Source organism: Nyctereutes procyonoides, unplaced genomic scaffold (assembly GCF_905146905.1).
Source record: "Nyctereutes procyonoides isolate TBG_1078 unplaced genomic scaffold, NYPRO_anot_genome, whole genome shotgun sequence".
Lineage (NCBI taxonomy): Eukaryota > Metazoa > Chordata > Mammalia > Carnivora > Canidae > Nyctereutes > Nyctereutes procyonoides.
The window spans coordinates 43,448,309-43,469,059 of NW_026575131.1; the positions used below are offsets into that span (position 1 = coordinate 43,448,309).

At 46.3% G+C, this 20,751-nt stretch overlaps 1 long non-coding RNA gene across 1 annotated transcript; it reads left to right on the forward strand.

Moving 5' to 3' along the window:
- The first annotated feature begins 10,868 nt into the window (after positions 1-10,868).
- LOC129521399 (uncharacterized) lies at positions 10,869-12,504 on the forward strand. Its single transcript, XR_008666802.1, has 3 exons — positions 10,869-10,969; positions 11,365-11,494; positions 12,316-12,504. It is a non-coding gene; the product is annotated as an uncharacterized LOC129521399 (long non-coding RNA).
- Positions 12,505-20,751: the final 8,247 nt, after the last annotated feature.

Consider the following 20,751-nt stretch of genomic DNA (forward strand, 5'->3'; position numbering starts at 1 on the left):
TTAAAAGTGGGCCGCCCAGGTGGCTCAGCGGTTTAGTGCCGCCTTCAGCCCAGGGCGTGATCCTGGGGACTCAGGATCGAGTCCCACATTGGGCTCCCTGCATGGAGCCTGCTTCTCCCTCTGCCTGTGTCTCTGCCTCTCTCTCCTTCTGAGTCTCTCATGAATAAATAAATAAAATCTTTTTTTAAAAAAATTAAAACTTTTTAAAACTTAGGGCGCCTGGCTGGCTCAGTCAGAAGAGCATGTGACTTTTGATATCAGGGTCATGTATTTGGACCCCACATTGAGTGTAGATATTACGTAAATAAATAAACATTTAAAATATATATATATATATATATATATATATATATATATATATATATATAACTTGTTAAAACTGTTTAAAAGATTCGGTGGTTGTTAAATGTCTCAAAAAGTATTGCAGTCCTGCCGACCTCTACTAAGTCTAGTGTTTCAGATTTGAGCCTCCCTTCCACCCTCCTCACCCCAGGTGCTGCGACTGGTTTGGCCAGATTTCACCCCTCTCTGTCAGAGATCCCAGATTACTCCCTGAGAGACTACTGGCTGGAAAAGAGCAGAAACGCCTGCTCACACCCTGCTGGAAGCTTCTTCTACACACCTCTAGTGACTTGGAACTTTATTGCTTCCACACACTCCTTAACTGTTGATCCACTCAGCCCTTAACCTTGGGACTAGGGCCATGAGAGGGTCAGGCTGTTCCCTGGGTTCAGGGAAAGCAGGCTGCCACATGGGAAGGGCTACTCAGAAACTCGTTTTGTGGCTGCTCTGTAATTTTAAGGGAAACTATATTTTTAGCCAAAATTCAAGTCCACGGGCCTGTGGGAGTGAATGAAAGAGCCACTTGGACCCTGGGTGGACTCAGTGGGGCTCAGGAGGCCAGTAGGGACCAATTCCATTCTTGATTCTTTTTCACACAACTAATTACTTGGCTGCCGGCCACTCACCCTGTTGCCTGAGCTTGTCTGCAGGCTGAACACCAGCAGGATCATCGGACATTCCACCAGGTCAAATCTCTTCCCACCATCATCCACATCTTACCCTTGGTCCCTGCAGCCACCCAGGAGGCCCAGCCCTCAGGCTAACTGTCATGGGTCTTTGATCTCAACTAATTACACCTTCTCTTTTGATTTGCAAAGTATCCTCGCAAACATTACTGCAGTTTTATTCCACAGTGCAGCAGTGAGTGCCTGGCACTTAACAACTCAATAAACTCTGAATTGGTTCTTAGAACCATCCTGTGGGGGGGAAAAAAAAAAGAACCATCCTGTGAGTCCTGCAGCTAACTGTCTTATTCCCCTTCTTTTTCTTTGAAATTTAAATGAAGAGATACAAAGAATGTGTGACTTTTACTTAAGGTCACCTGGAAGAAAGTGGCAGACCTAGGAGGTGGACTCCAGCCTCCTGTTTAAGGAGTGGGGGATGCAAAGGGAGGGCATTCCAAGACAGCACTCCAAATGCATTTATATTCACAACAACATGGATGGACCTAGAGGGTAGTATGCTAAGTGAAATAAGTCAGACAGAGAAAGACAAATAACGTAGAATTTCACTTATAGGTGGAATCCCAAAAACAAAACAGATTAGGGCCTCCTGGGTGGCTCAGTTGGTTAAGCACCTGCCCTGGGCTCAAGTCATGATCTCAGGGTCCTGGGCTCAAGCCCCACATCAGGCTCCCTGCTCAGCACAAGCAGGGGAGCCTGCTTCTCCCTCTCCCCCTGCCACTTCCCCTACTTGTGCTCCCTCACTCTCTGTCCAATAAAATTTTTAAAAATTAAATTAAGTTGCCAAAGAAGAATGAATCAATCCTTTTACTCAGAGCCTCAGGTTTTTTTTTAAGATTTATTTATTTATTTATTCAGAAAGAGAGACACAGGCAGAGGGAGAAGCAGGCTCCGTGCAGGGAGCCCGACGTGGGACTCGATCCCAGGTCTCCAGAATCACACCCCGGGCTGCAGGGGGCGCTAAACCGCTGCGCCACCCGGGCTGCCCAGAGCCCCAGTTTTGGGTTTTGTTTGTTTGTTTTTTAAGGAAAGCCAAACATTCCTGAGCAATGGTCCTTTCCATTATAGGAAGACATCAAACAGGCAGCTGCAAGAAGTAACTCATTCATCAGATTGTACTGAGAAGGTCACCAATTTGCCCAGGTGGTAGAGGAGAGATCTGGGGTGAAAAATACCTGATATGGCAGTGGTAGTAGCATCAGTTGGCAACAGCTCAATAGGCCACGGAAGAGACACTTGTCCCTCTGGTCTAATGAAGGTTGGTTATTATTTTGCAGGAGTATGGTCAATCACATTAAGACAGATTATCCAAAACTTGAAAACGATGCAAAATGATGGACTGAATGTCCTTTCTGAGTCTCCCAGAGCACTGTCTAACAAGTTCACCTAAGGATTATTCAGTGCTATGAGGAAATGAAATTTTTGGTTGACTTACTATTGATTGGGACCTAGATTCTGTTAAGAGTGTATGTTCATTTGTATAAACTGATAAATTGCGAATGATTTTTGTAGAGATGCAAATGAACTCTGTCCAGTAGAAAACATAAACCTCAAAGGCTATGGTTTCATGGCACCGTGGGACATTAACCAGGCTTGTATTTAACTTGCCATCTTATTCTACATGGTTTGTCCCACTGAGCATACATTTGCCATACATCATGATTCTTCAGAAAATAAATAATTCTTGGGGACTGAGTGTTTTTCTAAAACAAGCTACCATCTTCTAGAGAAGGAAAACAAAATGCATCTGAAGAACCCAGCAATTCTGCTCCCTGCTGTTATCCATTCAGAGCTCTGGGATTGGCTTCCCACACTGTTGAAAAAAGAAGAAGAAGAAGAAAGAAGAAGAAGAAGAAGAAGAAGAAGAAGAAGAAGAAGAAGAAGAAGAAGGAGGAGGAGGAGGAGGAGGAGGAGGAGGAGGAGGAGGAGGAGGAGGAGGAGGAAAGACTTCATTGGCATTCAGCTGTAGGAGACAGAGTAAGAACTTCCTCATCCTGTGGGGGAAAAGTGATTTGTTTCAAGGGTGAGGGGAGCCCCCATGTGGGGCATCCTCCAAAGGTCTGAACAGAGTCTTATCTCCTTATCCAGTAAGAGAGGTTGAATTAGTTAAACTGGGGCTTGGGCTAGCTGAAGAACTGCTCACCCTACCGCACTAGCATGTAAGCCCCAAATGCAGGGTTTGGGCCTCTGTTCACCTCTGTGTCCCTAGGAAAGTAAAAAAATGGGATGCAAAGGGAAGATGTATCTATATTAAAGACCCAGTCTGATGAGAGCCTTGGCTACAAAAGGACATGAGGGAACTTTGAGGGGTGTTGGGGGGTGGTTTCCCTGGGAGTAAATATTTGTCAAAACTGATCAACAGTTCAAACATGTGCATTTTAATGTAGGTAAATTACATCTCAATAAAATTGATTTAAGAAGAAAAAACACTAATAAAGATTTCCAGTATTTTTAAGATAGTCTGTTACTCATTCTAAGCAATGCCTGGTTTACAAGAGGCCAGACTTCACTCTCCTGCCATTGTCAGAGTTTCTATTTGAAATGCAAACATTTACTTACAGACACAAATACTTTGGGAGACCTAGTGAAAGCAGAAGTCCTTCCTTATAGAATCACTTTTAAGAGCAAAAACACCCTAATATTCACCATTTGGTAGTAGCTGACCAAGTGCCCTTCATTTCGGCTGACAAAAAAAAGAATTGTGAAAGTTATAATTAGAAGGAATGTTAAAGATTATCCAGTGACCAGCCCACTCATTTTACAGATGCAGACACTGAGGCCCAGCTGAAGGGAAGGACAATGGGGAAATAGGTTCTTCAGAAGCGATCCTTCCAGTCAGGGGTTAGATCTTTCCAGAAAACTTCCTCACTTCCTCTTAAATGGCAACCCAGTGATATTTTGGCAGATAGTCTCTTTGAGAACCACTGCTACAGAGATACTTACAATAACAAAGATAAAAGTGCCATATACCTTTTTTAAAAAAAACTCTAGTGTCAAATCAGTCCAGTGTACCCAGGATGAAGTTGTATTTTCAATTATGTTTTCCTTAAATAACATGGGTAACAAACCCTTCTGAGATAACTGAGAGACTGAGAAGTCTCTGTCTTCAGTGTTCAAAAAAAAAAATCAATCTAATTCATTCTCTCCAGGCCAGAGACATCGATTTTTAAGATAAAAATTTACACTTGCTACAGATGCTGCAAGCACAGACTTCTTGCACAAATAGATCAAGATGTTTCTATTTGTCTTCAGATCCTTGTCAAGGGTTGAGCCATAATTGAACATGGTATCACTTCTGCTTTGGTCTGCACGAAGAATTTTAGCACAGGTAGAGCTAAACTGTGTGGTATTTATTCTGCTGCGTACCCAACTCGATTCAGTTATTTCAGTTCACTGCTATCGAATACATACGATGTGGAAGACATGGTGCTAGGCTAAGCGTGGGTGGAGAAGCAGCTGCCACGTGAAGTGCTATAAGGAAAGGTTCAGACACATGGCAGGTGGGACAAAGAGGGGGGGAGATTACAAACCTTTGGTGATAGCATTCACTCATTCATTCAAAAAGTGTGGCATGCTCTCTGGAGCTGTTTTTTATTTATTTATTTATTTATTTATGATAGTCACAGAGAGAGAGAGAGAGAGGCAGAGACACAGGCAGAGGGAGAAGCAGGCTCCATGCACCGGGAGCCCGATATGGGATTCGATCCCGGGTCTCCAGGATCGCGCCCTGAGCCAAAGGCAGGCGCCAAACCACTGCGCCACCCAGGGATCCCCCTCTGGAGCTGTTAAGACACCTCTAAACTAGTAAAGGAATGTATGTGGGGCTGAGACTGCAGGGACAGCAAGCAAATGTGATGAGGACTCTTTGCCAATTTTCATTCAGTTTTCCCAATTCAGTGCTTTTGTTTCTAGCTTTGCTCCCAAGGCAACAGACTACATTGCAACTTATTTACATTAACAAACAAGCTGTATTAATCTATAAACCGATTACAGCATATTGCCATGATTTCTTAGCAATATCCTTTCACTAATAACTTACATTTTGGATGCTATTAAAAGAAATCATGCACTCTATCATGGTCCTCAGCAATGCTGAAGGCCAGGGCAGCTAGAAGATGATAGATGCTGCACCTGTAAGAGACAGGCTCACCTCAAGACTTAATCTTGATTCCAAGCCTTTGCAGAGAGAACTACTGTTTCTTTAACAGCAACCTAATATTTTTCTCACCTGAAGGGGAAAGGAAATCCGTATTCAGGTGAACCAGAAAATAAACAAATAAATAAACAAATTAGTAAATAAATAACCAAGCTGGCTCACGTGGAGAGGGTGGCACTATAGAGTATTCCTAGTCCACCTCAGCATACCCAGGGTTTGGGGTGGACACTTCTATGATATTTAAGTTCCATCTCAAGTTTCTGAAGTGACATATTTCAGGCCCTCTTTCCCCGGTTCTCTAAGGACCCAAACAATCAGGAAGGTTTTGAAGACAATGGCTGTTTTAGGGATGAGCTTCTGCAGAATAGACATCACCCTTGACCTTCTCTGAACAGATGCTTCAAGACACTGAAAAGCAATTATAGGAGGAAAGGGGAAGAGGGTCACAAGCTTTGTCTCTATGGTTGGTCAAATTCTTCCAGCAAATCCCAATGAAAGAGCTCTTGCCACAAGAGGACCATTACATAAAGGACCAGTGGTACTCAAGGGACATCTTCTTCCCAGACATTTCCAAGAGCTGCCCCCCAAAAATGCCAACCACAAAAATCTCCATCCAAAGATCCCGGGTTACCTCGGGCCCTTCATGTTTCCAGATCTTTCTATTTCCTAAGGTAATGCTCTCACGCTGGGGCAGTGAGGCAAGAGTCCCGAGGCCAGACCTGCAGACGCTTGCTTCCCGGGAAAAAAGAGGCAGGTCTTGAGGCCTGTGTCCAAATCAACTGTCTCTCCATCCTGCCTCCCACTTCCAAGCCACGATTATAAACTATGTTTAAAACGGACCAGGTCTCTGAAGAAAGTCCATGGTATTTTGATAGGGATTTCATTAAATGTGTAAATTGCCCTGGGTAACATTGACATTTCACAATGTTAATTCTTCCAATCCGTGAGCATGGAATATTTTTCCATCTCTTTGTGTCTTCCTCAATGTCTTTCAGAAGTGTTCTGTAGTTTTTAGGGTATAGATCCTTTACCTCTTTGGTTAGGTTTATTCCTAGGTATCTTATGCTTTTGGGTGCAATTGTAAATGGGATTGACTCCTTAATTTATCTTTCTTCAGTCTCATTGTTAGTGTATAGAAATGCCACTGACTTCTGGGCATCGATTTTGTATCCTGCCACACTGCCAAATTGTTGTATGAGTTCTAGCAATCTTGGGGTGGAGGCTTTTGGGTTTTCTGTGTAGAGTATCATGTCATCGGCGAAGGAGAGTTTGACTTCTTCTTTGCCAATGTGAATGCCTTTTATTTCTTTTTGTTGCCTGATTGCTGAGGCTAGGACTTCTAGTACTATGTTGAATAGCAGTGGTGAGAGTGGACATCCCTGTCTTGTTCCTGATCTTAGGGGAAAGGCTCCCAGTGCTTCCCCACTGAGAATGATATTTGCTGTGGGCTTTTCGTAGATGGCTTTTAAGATGCTGAGGAATGTCCCCTCTATCCCTACACTCTGAAGAGTTTTGATCAGGAATGGATGCTGTATTTTGTCAAATGTTTTCTCTGCATCTATTGAGAGGATCATATGGTTCTTGTTTTTTCTCTTGCTGATATGATGAATCTCATTGATTGTTTTACGAGTGTTGAACCAGTCTTGCATCCCGGGGATAAATCCTACTTGGTCATGATAAATAATCTTCTTAATGTATTTTTGTATCCTATTGGCTAGTATCTTGTTGAGAATTTTTGCATCCATGTTCATCAGGGATATTGGTCTATACTTCTCCTTTTTGGTGGGGTCTTTGTCTGGTTTTGGAATTAAGGTGATGCTGGCCTCATAGAACGAGTTTGGAAGTACTCCATCTCTTTCTATCTTTCTGAATAGCTTTAGTAGAATAGGTATGGTTTCTTCTTTAAATGTTTGATAGAATTCCCCAGGGAAGCCATCTGGCCCTGGACTTTTGTGTCTTGGGAGGTTTTTGATGACTGCTTCAATTTCCTCCCTGGTTATTGGCCTGTTCAGGTTTTCTATTTCTTCCAGTTCCAGTTTTGGTAGTTTATGGTTTTCCAGAAATGCATCCATTTCTTCTAGATTGCCTAATTTATTGGCATATAGCTGTTCATAATATGTTTTTAAAATCGTTTGTATTTCCTTGGTGTTGGTAGTGATCTCTCCTTTCTCATTCATGATTTTATTAATTTGAGTCTTCTCTCTCTTCCTTTTAATAAGGCTGGCTAATGGTTTGTCTATCTTATTAATTCTTTCAAAGAACCAACTCCTGGTTTTTGTTGACCTGTTCCACAGTTCTTCTGGTCTCTATTTCATTGAGTTCTGCTCAAATCTGTATTAACTCTTCTCTGCTGGGTGTAGGATCTATTTGCTGTTTTTTCTCTAGCTCCTTTAGGTGTAAGGTTAGCTTTTGTATTTGAGTTCTTTCCAGTTTTTGGATGACTGCTTGTATTTCGATGTATTTCCCCCTCAGGACTGCTTTTGCTGTATCCCAAAGATTTTAAACGGTTGTATCTTCATTCTCATTAGTTTCCATGAATCTTTTTAATTCTTCCTTAATTTCCTGGTTGACCCTTTCATCTTTTAGCAGGATGGTCCTTAACCTCCACGTGTTTGAAATCCTTCCAAACTTCTTCTTGTGATTTAGTTCTAATTTCAAGGCATTATGGTCTGAGAATATGCAGGGGACGATCCCAATCTTTTGGTATCAGTTAAGACCTGATTTGTGACCCAGTATGTGGTCTAGTCTGGAGAAAGTTCCATGTGCACTTGAGAAGAATGTGTATTCAGTTGCGTTTGGATGTAAAGTTCTGTAGATATCTGTGAAATCCATCTGGTCCAGTGTATCACTTAAAGCTCTTGTTTCTTTGGAGATGTTGTGCTAGAAGACTTATCGAGTGTAGAAAGTGCTACAATGAAGTCACCAAGTATAAGTGTATTATTATCTAAGTATGTCTTAACTTTGCTTATTAATTGATTGATATATTTGGCAGCTCCCACGTTTGGGGCATATATATATTGATGATTGTTAAGTCCTCTTATTGGATAGGATAGATCCTTTAAGTATGATATAGTGTCCCTCTTCATCTCTCACTTCAGTCTTCAGGATAAACTTTATCTGATATAAGGATGGCTACCCCTGCTTTCTTTTGAGGACCATTTCAATGGTAAATGGTTTCTTCAGAGAGTTGGAACAAATTATTTTAAGATTTGTGTGGAATCAGAAAAGACCCCCGAATAGCCAGGGGAATATTAAAAAAGAAAACCATAGCTGGGGGCATCACAATGCCAGATTTCAGGTTGTACTACAAAGCTGTGGTCATCAAGACAGTGTGGTACTGGCACAAAAACAGACACATAGATCAATGGAACAGAATAGAGAACCCAGAAATGGGCTGTCAACTCTATGGTCAACTAATATTCGACAAAGCAGGAAAGACTATCCACTGGAACAAGGACAGTCTCTTTTTTTTTTTTTTTTTTTTTTTTTTTTATTTACGATAGTCATACAGAGAGAGAGAGAGAGAGGCAGAGACACAGGCAGAGGGAGAAGCAGGCTCCATGCACCAGGAGCCTGACGTGGGATTCGATCCCGGGTCTCCAGGATCGCGCCCTGGGCCAAAGGCAGGCGCCAAACCACTGCGCCACCCAGGGATCCCAAGGACAGTCTCTTTAATAAATGGTGCTGGGAAAATTTGACATCCACATGCAGAAGAATGAAACTAGACCACTCTCTTGCACCATACACAAAGATAAACTCAAAATGGATGAAAGATCTAAATGTGAGACAAGATTCCATCAAAATCCTAGAGGAGAACACAGGCAACACCCTTTTTGAAATTGGCCACAGTAACTTCTTGCAAGATACATCCATGAAGGCAAGAGAAACAAAAGCAAAAATGAACTATTGGGACTTCATCAAGATAAGAAGCTTTTGCACAGCAAAGGATACAGTCCACAAAACTAAAAGACAACCTCCAGAATGGGAGAAGATATTTGCAAATGACATATCAGATAAAGGACTAGTATCCAAGATCTATAAAGAACTTATTAAACTCAACAGCAAAGAAACAAACAATCCAATCATGAAATGGTCAAAAGACATGAAGAGAAATCTCACAGAGGAAGACATAGACATGGCCAACAAGCACATGAGAAAATGCTCCGCATCACTGGCCATCAGGGAAATACAAATCAAAACCACAATGAGATATCACCTCACACCAGTGAGAATGGGGAAAATTAACAAGGCAGGAAACAACAAATGTTGGAGAGGATGCGGAGAAAAGGGAACCCTCTTACACTGTTGGTGGGAATGTGACCTGGTGCAGCCACTCTGGAAAACTGTGTGGAGGTTCCTCAAATAGTTAAAAATAGACCTGCCCTATGACCCAGCAATTGCTCTGCTGGGGATTTACCCCAAAGATTCAGATGCAATGAAACGCCGGGACACCTGCACCCCGATGTTTCTAGCAGCCATGTCCACAATAGCCAGACTGTGGAAGGAGCCTCGGTGTCCATCGAAAGATGAATGGATAAAGAAGATGTGGTCTATGTATACAATGGAATATTCCTCAGCCGTTAGAAACGACAAATACCCACCATTTGCTTGGACATGGATGGACCTGGAGGGTATTATGCTGAGTGAAATAAGTCAATAGGAGAAGGACAAACATTATATGGTCTCATTCATTTGGGGAATATAAAAAATAGTGACAGGGAATAAGGGGAAAGGAGAAAAAATGAGTGGGAAATATCAGAAAGGGAGACAGAACATGAGAGACTCCTAACTCTGGGAAACGAACTAGGGGTGGGGGAAGGGGAGGTGGGCAGAGGGTGGGGGTGACTGGGTGACGGGAACTGAGGGGGGGACTTGACGGGATGAGCACTGGGTGTCATGCTATATGCTGGCAAATTGAACTCCAATAAAAAATAAATTTATAAAAAAATAAAAAAATAAAAAATAAAAAATAAAAAATAAAATGAAACGGACCAGGGTGAGGACAACCGGTGCCAAAGATGCCTGAGCCTCACAGAGGGTGAGAAAGACCTTAAGCCTTGGAGGCAGACCCGGTGGGCGACGCCCTGGGAGCTCCAGGCAGAGGCGGAGCGGGGGCGTGGCGGGGGTGGGGAGAGTGGGGGTGGAGGGGGGGTGACGGCCCTAGGCTGTGGGGGTGGGGAAACGGAGGCGGTGGGTGGCGGTGTAGGCGGGGACTTGCTAAGGAGGGGAAGGCGGGAGTGGGCGGAGCTGGACAGGGGGCGGGGCCGCGGTGGGCGGGGCCAGGGCGGGGCCGGCAGGTGCGGGCTACGCCGGTTGGGGCGGGGCCGGGCCTGGGGGCGGGGCCGAGCCGGAGGGCGGGGCCAGGGCGGGCCGAGGGCGGGCCGGGGGCGGGGTCGGGCGGCGGTTGGCTGGATCTCACCTGGCGGTTGGCGCCGCCGTTAGTCTCTGGAAGTGAAGCGGGTGCTCCGGTCCTCTCTCCTGCGCGCAGCGGAGAACGGCTCTCTGGTCCCGGTGCGACAGCGCGGGGGAGGCCTGAGCCCCGCCCGGCCCTGCCCGCAGAAGTGGCTTGCAGGTGGGCCTCCAGGTAGAGGGCACGGAAGCGGGCGCAGAAGCCCCTGGAAGGCAGGTTTGAGGCCGCGGCGGCGGGGCACGGCCGATGGACCTGCTGGGACCCCAGTCGAGGACTTTCTTGGCCGGATGGAGAACGAGCCCGTTTATCCATGAAACTGTGCCACGGCGTCGCCGACTGAGCTTCTGGTGAACGTTTTCACCGCTGAGGACAGAAGAGGTTTGCTCCTGCAGACCCCTCACCTCACGGTTTGGGCCTGCTATCTGGGGGGCGAGGAGGGGGAAAGCATGCATCTCCCTAACTGGGGCCCAACAGCTCTCCCACAGTTTTTAGTCCGCAGCTCCGAAGGGTGGCAGTGTGCGAGGACGGCGAGGCTTCGGGGCCCTGCGCACCTGCACCTGCACCTGCACCTGCCGCTGCTCCCTTCCAGGCGCCTCCCTGGTCCCTGTCTTTGGACCCACAGCCCCATTGGTCTCGTCCCTCCTTGGAAGCATGTGTTTTCCTAACTGGTACACTCTGCTTCCTCTCACTCGTTGGAAGCTGGGCTGTTAATTTTGGCCTCTTGAGTCTCTGGAAGGCCACCCTCGTTATTGATCTGTTGTTTCTCTTGAAAGGCGACTGATTGGTAGCTGCTCAGAGAACCCAAGAAGTCTTGGGGAGAGTATCGTAAAGGCTGCAGTAAGGCTGGGCCCTGGCATCTGCTCTGGAGTCTTATCCTCGATAGCTTCCTTCTGACACATAAAGGTAAGGCTCCCACTCAAGTCACACTCGGAGGTGAATTTTGAACCCCATTCCCAGGGGTGGATGGCCCTCTCCTCTTCTCCCTCACTTTGGTGTTTATCTGCCCCACCTTGTCAGCCCCTGCCCCCACAATTTCTCCCAGGGCCTCCCCGAAGTTGTTGTCCCTTGGCAGAGATATACTTCAAGAGCAGAGGATTCATGGTCAGGATGAATTTGGCCTCCTCTTTTCCTTGTCTCTGGCCCCTAGGGTCCATTTGCAGCTCTGTTTCCTTCTAATGTTCTTAGCTCTTCTCCTTCCAACTTGCACTATCTCTCAGTTCACTTCCTCATGTTCTCTGTACCTTCTGCTTTCCCTCATGTGCTGCTTCCTCCCAGCTGGGGCAAGTGGTTTGTCTGTAAGCCGGCCACTGGGCCCACCTTGCTCTCATCCCTGACTTGTTGAAAACTTACTCTGCAGGCCTGTGAAGGATACATGTAGCTCCACTTTTGTATGAATTGTTCAAAGCCCAGAGCAATTCATTAGAATTGGAAACCATAGGGATCCCTGGATGGCTCAGTGGTTTAGCACCTGCCTTCAGCCCAGGGTGTGATCCTGGAGTCCCAGGATCGAGTCCCACATCAGGCTCACTGCAGGAAGCCTGCTCTCCCTCTGCCTGTATCTCTGCCTCTCTGTGTGTGTCTCTCATGAATAGACAAATAAAATCTTAAAAAAAAAAAAAAAGAATTGGAACCATAGTCAGGAGATTCACCCTAGCCATACATATGAGACCTTTTTTCTTGTTATGGTCTTGCCTTCACTTTCTTCTCTTTTTTCTCTCTCATAGGATGCATGCAGCACCTTGGAGACAGGCCCGGGAGCTAAAGTGCTAAGACAAGCCAGGGCCTGGCCACCTGTGGACCACCTGTCTATGCCCATTGCCAAAGACCATCAGGAACAAAGTTGGATTTACTGATTTGCTGCAGTGAGGGAGACTGCATAGGTGTCTAGATGAGTCTAGATGAGTCCTGGGCCATCCCAGTCCGTAGGTGTTACAAGGGACTTATAATAGAACTTGTGTTAAGTACTGTGGGGGCAGTTTCAAGGAAGCAGGAGTTCCTTCTGGATTGGGTGCTTTGAGGAAGCAGGATCAATTCTATGATTGGGTATCTTGATTTTTATATAGAAGCTCAGACAAAGGCAGCAAAGCTAAAGCTGTGTTTGGTAAAAAAAAAAAAAAAAAAAAAAAAGAACTGTCACTTGTGTTAGCTGGCAGTGGGGGACGTTGGGTGGTTTTTGTGGTTTGCACAGTGGCCTTGATTTTGTCTGCCCTCAGACATGACTGTGGAATGGTCCTGTTTCGTCAGACCTCGTCTGATGTTGGTGATCTGTGAGGTTGGCTCTGTTTGGCAGGAGAACTTCATGGTCTACCTGTGAGCACCTGGCTGGTCGGAGCCTGCTGCTGGGAACAACTTTTCTCTTTTTCACTGCAAAGGCAAAGCCTTGACCTTCAAGTCCCAGCCTTCTCTCTATCCTAGTCTCATATCTTCATGGTGGGATAAGGATCATTACATTGGAAGAGGAAGAAGGGATGGATGAGAATAAAGAGAGGGATTTGTGTGGCGGTGGGGGTGAAACAGCAGCTTAGTTTAGAGTATCCCTATGTTGGTCACCTGAAGAGATCTATGGTTCCCTTTATCTGGATATGATGTGATTCCAAATCCATGTTGGCAAGGGAGGTGGGGGAAGCAGGGTGAGGGGAATTAGGATAACATCTCTGTGCAGGTGCCTTCTGAATTGGAGGAAGTTCCTGTAAAGGGGCGGGGAAGGCAATAAGAAATGGCCATTCTTAGTACAGATAAATCCTCACTTAGAAATACAATCCGCTCTCAGAAAACATTGGTGGTATGATCACACACCCCAATCTTCTGGTACATCCCTGCTTTTAAAAAGTGTTACAACTATTCTATTGCCTGGGATATGGTTTTGCTACAAACTATCTTGTTTTATACAAGTTAATTTCTTTTTAGTGAAGGGAATCCATTACTTGTCTGATCCTCTGAGAAGCAGACAGCAAAATGGGATTAGAAGTGCAAGAGATTTATTTGGGGAAACACCTGTGAGGGATCAAGGGTTTGAGGGATCAAGGGTTTGAGTAGCAGGACGGGGGAGGGGGGGCTCTGCAGTATAGGGTCCGCCCCTGCATAAGCAGAGAAGGAGAGAAGGACAGGGTGGGGGAAGGAAGAACCTCAGGCTGCAGGGCAGTTCTGAGAAAATCTTGGCCAGGCCGCTGGGGACTCCCCAGGCTGAAATTCCCCATTAGAGGAGTCCCCTCATTGGGCAGGAGGGGTGTGGCACCGGCGCCCCTGCCGGGCTCAGTCTTTGCCCAGAGGCAGTCAGGGGAAGCCTGGCCCCACTCTGCTCCTTTCCTCCTACTCTCATGCAACCATCTGAGCCCCACCCACCAGGGCCACACATGTCTTCAGTGGGCAGCACCACTTTTTTTTGAGTCATTGAACCAGTTTAAGTCCTCCTGGAAGCAGGGACCAAGATGGGATTAGACATGCAAGAGATTTAATGGGGGGGATGGCCATGAGGATAAAAAAGAGAAAGGAAGGGGAAAATTTTTTTAAAACTACACAAATGTGGGCAGCTCGGGTGGCTCAGAGGTTTAGCGCCTCCTACAGCCCAGAGGGTGGTCCTGGAGACCCAGGATCGAGTCCCACATTGGGCTCCCGGCATGGAGCCTGCTTCTCCCTCTGCCTGTGTCTCTGCCCCTCTCTCTCTCCTCTCTGTGTATTCTCATGAATAAATCTTTAAAAAAAATAAAACTACATAAATGTGATACAAACTGTATACTGCTGGTGAAGAAATAAATTCACAGAAGAATTTTTTGGTTTTTTTTTTTTTAAGCCTCCATTAATTCACATGTGCTGAATTTGGCTTGGGAAATATGGTTTCTTTATAAGTCACTGAATTTGGAGCATCAGACAAATAGGGTCAATAGGATCTGCCTCCACTATTTTTTGCAAGGCTCTCTTGAAGGGCTTCGCTGGTATCCTCCCTCTCACTGCTTCTCAACTTCTCAGTGATGGGGAGGGGGAGATTTTGTCCCCCAAGAGACATCTGACAACATCTGCAGACATTTGGGCTGTCACAGCTGGAGCCCACACTGCTGGCATCTAGCGGGTGGATATCAGGGATGCTGCTGATGTCGTACAATGCACAGAACAGCGCCCAGAACAAAGGATTACCACCCCAAAAGCCAGTAGTGCTGAGGGTGGGGAAACTCTGCCCTGCCAGTCCTCTTCACCCTCTCACAAGGAAGCCAGCAACATGGGCTTAGTGGGGAGACCCCCAGGGCCTGGAAGTACTCCTCCCTGAATTGATCTCAGCAATAGAGCTGCAAACAGCCAAAGACTTCCTAACAGAAGACTGCACCAGAGCACGCAAGCATTCAGCAGAAGGCCAACCAGAGCCTCCTTTCTATTTAAATAGCAAGTTTTTGTTTAATGAAGGTCCCAGACCCCCAAGAGATTTCCAGAAATGTAACTAAAGCACAGGAAATGCCTTATATAAGTTACAGAAACTCCTAGCAGAGAGGAAAATGCTTGAACACTTGATCCCAAGCAATATGCAGTAACATCTGAGAGATGTACCCACACCTGCCCTGACACTCTGTCAGTTGTACTTAGAATGTAATTTGAAACTTACCCAGCCCATCTTTTTTAAAAAAAAAACAAAACATTTTATATTTATTTATTTATGATAGTCACACACAGAGAGGCAGAGACACAGGCAGAGGGAGAAGCAGGTTCCATGCACCGGGAGCCCGACGTGGGACTCGATCCCGGGTCTCCAGGATCGCGCCCTGGGCCAAAGGCAGGTGCTAAACCACTGCGCCACCCAGGAATCCCCTTACCCAGCCCATCTTGCTGAAAATCGACCGAGTCTGGGGTACCCTCAATAGAAATGGTTCCTATAAATGCTGACTGAAGAACATGGGAGTTCTTTCTCCTTCCAGTTGACCCTAAGTCTTTGTGTGTTGTGTCCCAGCCAATATGCCAAGCAGCACCAAGGGAAATTCCAGGACACAGCAGGTGTTAGGAGCCCTCCGCTGGAAGAATAGAAACCCAGATTCCCATGTCTGTTCACTTAGTCTTTACTAAGGTAAGATGTTAGCACTGAGCACCACAGCTGGGATACAGGTACTGTCCTCCAGTATAGGGCATGGACGTAAAAATGGCAGCACATGGTTGTTTTTTTTTTTTTTTTTTTTTTTTTTTATGGCAGCACATGTTAAGTGTACTTACACCCCTGTCCAGGCTTCACTCACTTCCACCCTGTCATTTGTCCTGGGAGCCTGACTGGACAGGACTGCCTGGACCTACTGCTACCTGCCTTCCACCTGGGTTCACCGGGTGGGAAGGAAGCACTTGCCAAGCTGGTGGGGCCGGCGGCTGGGGCCAGCTGTTCTATTTTCCCAGTCTCCCCTCTGTGCTCTGGGCTGCATTTTCTGTCTGTGGCCCTGTCCCTCTGCACAGAGCTCTCTTCCCATGTGTTCCTGGTCAGCGGCCCCAGAAGCACTGTTTGCCCTCCCACCCTTGGGACCAATCCTACTGCCCTACAGGATAGGATGCTCCCTGCTGTGGCTTGCCTCTGAATCCCCAGCTATCCTTTGCCCCCTTGCTGAGAACGCCCATATTTCTGTAAATACACAAGTCCTCATCATGGTTTGGGGGCTGTGAAAATGACCAAGCAAGCTGCAGCTGTGCAAAATAACCTTAATGATCCATGAGGAAAATTACGATTGACCTTTCAAAAGGTTTGTGAAAGCATGAAAACCCTCTTACTGTCGGTAAGAGAAAAAGTAGTACAAATATAAATACACTAATTTGAAACCTTACAGACATTGAGAATCAAAGTGTTTCTTTGGAAAAGTCTTGCCAGAAGGAGTTTGAACAGTACCTTGCCTGTTCCCAATTCCCATCTGTATTCAGATTTCTCTTCTGGCATTATCACATTTCATTGCTTTGCTGCATTTTCCTCTTTATTGGCCAGTTCCCTGTTTGTTACCCATCTTTGTAAAATGTCCCCTGAGTTCATCAGCAGGAGACAAGGAGGCAACACAACTGCATGCTTTGCTGTCTGTGCATGACCTGAGTAATGGATGTGCAGTGGCCACTCACCCACAGTCTTTGAAAGCGGTGACATGATTGGTCACCGATCATGCTATGTGTGTGCTGTTCACATAGTGATTTCTGGATGAAGAGCTAACAGTCCAACTATACCTTAGCAATCGAAGCTTCATGCAGTTTATCACAGTTAACATACCAGCGTAACTGAAATTGTAACCGTCTTCTTGAGGGCCTAGTGTCATTTAAAATAATTGAAATTACTGATAGTTGAAACTCACATATATCAGAACCGTGCAAAATGAGGGCTGCCCTCCTTCCTTATAGCCCTATGAACCCTGCTTCCTGCTGAGACCATAACTGACACAGTGTGCAACTAACTCTCCGGGTGGAGTGAAAAAAGAAAGCTTCACAGAACACAGCCAGGGTCTGCCAAGATATGCCCTGTGCCTTCTGACTCCAGACCAGCAATCATCTACTCTCCCTTCCAGGCAAGGGCAGGCACAGCACCTTGGGTGTTAACAGCCTTCTTGGTCTGGGCTCTTGAGGAAGAGGGCTGCTCTGGGAGACAAATGACCCAAAAGTCAGGCTAAGATGGCTGTACTTAGGAACTAGGGATTTGTTGAAAAGGAACTAGGGCCTGACCCAGCTGCCCATTAAAAGTAAGCTTCTCTTGTTGAAAGACCCACAGCAACAAGTTTTTGGGAACCAGACGAACCATTTCTTCTTCAAAATCACTTAATTCTTCCTCCTAGCTTCTAGTTCCCCTCCACGGTCAAGTTTTGGTCTGCAGTGGCTCCATGCTACACCTGCAAACTGCTAGTTACTGACCATTTGCCCCTTCTTCCTTAAAGAAGTTTGATTTTATTTGGGGAGTGAAGATAGCTACCTAAAGGGTTGTACTTCTCAGCCTTCCCTGCAGATAGACATTTGACAAAGTTCTGGCCTATGAAATATAAGGAAAAGAGAAGGCTCCTTAAAGGAAGCTGACTGGAACCTCCTTGCCCATGCTCCCATTTTCTTTTACTTGATGCCTGGAATATGAATAATAATGGTCGGTGCTCCAGCAGCCATTGTGGACCATGAGGTGATCTCAAAGATAGAAAGCACACATTATGGTAGAATGGGAAAATAAAAGGAATCTTGAATCCCCTATGACCATAGAGATACCATACCAGCATTGGACTATCTGCCTCCAGATTTCTGTTTTAAGGCTCTGTTATTTGGATTTTTCATTCTATGCAACTAAATCTAATCCTAACTGAATAAACATGCTCAATAAACATGCCCACCTGCTACTGAAATTAACTTACACCAACTCCTTCAAGTTGAACCTCTACTTCCTGTCAAAATCAATAGAGAACAGTAATCAGGGGCACCTGGGTGGCACAGTTGGTTAAGCATCTGCTTTCAGCTCGGGTCATGATTCCGGGGTTTGGGGGCACCCCAGGTGCCTCAGCAGTTTAGCGCCGCCTTCAGCCCAGGGCCTGATCCTGGAGACTCGTGATCGCAATCGAGTCCCACATCAGGCTCCCTGCATGGAGCCTGCTTCTTCCTCTGCCTGTGTCTCTGCCTCTCTCTCTGTGTGTGTGTCTCTCATGAATAAATAAATAAAATCTTTTTAAAAAAATGATTCTGGGGTTCTGGGATCGAGCCCCACGTTGGCCTCCTTCTTCCCCTACCCTGCCCCCAGCTCTTGCTCTCTCAAATAAATAATAAAATATTAAAAAAAAAAAAAAACAGTAACCAAACTTACTTTGGCCAAACTGATTAGTGTGCATGGTACCACTACTCAAGGATTAGAATGGTAGGAAGTTCAGACTGAGGCAGACCAAGGAGGATATTCTGGAGCTGATGGGGTTCTTCCAAAATCCTAACCTAGTAACCAGTGGTTCTCAACCTCTATGGCTTGGAATCACCTAGAGAGCTTCAAATACTCCCCGTGCCTGGTCCCACTCCCCAGAGATTCGGATTTAATTGGTCTATGGTGCAGCCTGGGCATTGGGGTTTCTTTAAGTACCTCAGGTGATTCTAATGTCTGGCCAGGATTAAGAACCACTGACCTAACCTCAACACCTACGCGAATAAGTGAAAAACTGTGTGAACCACTCGCCTGGGGTACAAAATTTAAGGAAGCACCAAAAAAAAAAATTACAAAATTATAATTTTTTAAAAAATCTCAGTAATCATGCTAAATAATATTTGAACGGGAGATTTTTAAAAGTCAAAATGAATGCAGGAAAATCCATGAGGAACAAAGTATCAAGAGTTAAAATAAAAACAAGATCCCAGGACAGGTGTACCCCGTGTTTACAGTCCGCAGGTCTGGACGTTCCTAACCAAGAGCTGTGTGGCCGATCGGCGATGCCCTGCGATTCTCTGGCCCATACCGCCCCCTGCTGCTGGAAACGGGAAGTGCTCGCCGCCCGCCCCGGAGGCATCGCCACCGGGATCCCTGTCCTCGCGCAGAGACATGGTGCCCTCTTGTGGGCAGCCGCCCACTTCAGGAACTTTGAAAAGGCCCGGGTCACCTGCATCCTGCTAGGTTATACCTGAGTAGGATTTTTAAAAGCCTAAAACTGAGGATTGCAAGATCCAGATTTGAGTCTCAGCTTTGCCTCTGGGCCGTCTTGAACAAACCCCATCAGCCTTCTGGGCCTGTTTCTGTTCCTAACGTGGATCTTATTACCTCTTCCCATAATTATTGGATGACGGGAGAGGTGTTGGGTGACAATGCCCAGTGGACATGCAGTTCACAGGAAGCTACTTCCCTCAGCTCACCCCACGGCCATGGAGCAAATGAAACTCATCAATTTATTACTGAAAGCAAGACACTAAAAACAAAATACAGGGAGGAAAAGGTGCTGTGGATGTCTAGATAGTGGGCTGATACCATGACTGATGGGACAAAGAAGACTTCCCCTGGGAAAGGGTCATGCCAGGAGCTGGCCAGCAGCTGCTGGGGGTCACTAGGCCACTTTTCCGATGTTTTATTTCAGGAAAGTTCCAGTACAGGAGGCAAGCATCACAGTGGTGGTAGAAAGCCCAAGGCCCTTGGAATCAGCCCTGGGTTAAATCCTGGCTCTGCCACTTAAGTAATTGTGTGACCCTGAGGGAAGTCATTTAACTTCCCTGAGTCTCAAACTTATTTTTCTACAAAATGGGGATAATAACACATCCTATCCTGGTGGATAAGACTTAAGTCATACAACATAACTTCGAGCGCCTGCACTCTGGTAGGCTCAGCACATTGCAAGCATGGAGCTTTTGTAAGCAGTGGGAAGGAGGGGACACACCGGTTGGGCGGTGTTGGCAACTGTCCTATTGGGCTCCTAGGCCAGCCCCCAGGGTGTGCTGGGGAAGGAAGGGGGTGCAAAGTCTCCAGCAGGTGACCTCTGCTCTTTTCTCCCTCCACTCCTCAGCCCCCAACAGGACTCAGATGTCAGTGCATCCTATCAGTAGATCCACAGCAGGAGGGGTTGGGGGTGAGGGTGTCACCCACTTCCGTGGAGCTGGGGAGGGCATGCTGGATTCCAGCACGGGGAAGCCAGGAGATGGACATCAGGGAAATGGACATCAGGGCGCTAACTTAGGCAACAGCATGTCGGTGGCAATTTCCCAACTTTGATAATGGTGCTGTGCTGATGTAAGGAAACATCCTTGCTCTCTGTCAGTAAATACACCGAAGCATTTAGGGGTAAAGGGGAACCATGTCTGCAATTCACCTTTTAATGGTTAAGGAAAAAAAATAAAAGGATATAGCAATATGGGGAAATGTTACCGTTGGGAACATCTGTATGAAGGGCATCCAGGAATTCTTGCAACTTTTCTACAAGCAGGAAATTACACGATAATAAAAAGTTGTGCAAAGAAAAAAAGCAGCAGCAGTGGGGGGTTCTCTGTCTCCATTCTTTTCTGTCCTGCTGCTGAGAATCCGTTGGTGGTGTGAACTGTGTGTGTGTGTCCGGCTTGCCTTCCCTCTCCTCCCTCTACCCCCTCCCCTCCCCCCTTCCTCCTCCATTTCCCCTCCCCTCCTCCCCCTCCCCCGCCCCTCCCTTCCTCTCCTCCCCTTCCCTCCCCTCCTTCCCCTTCCCTCTTCCCCTCCCATCTCCTCCCCCTCCCTCCCCCTCCCCTCCTCCCTCTCTCTT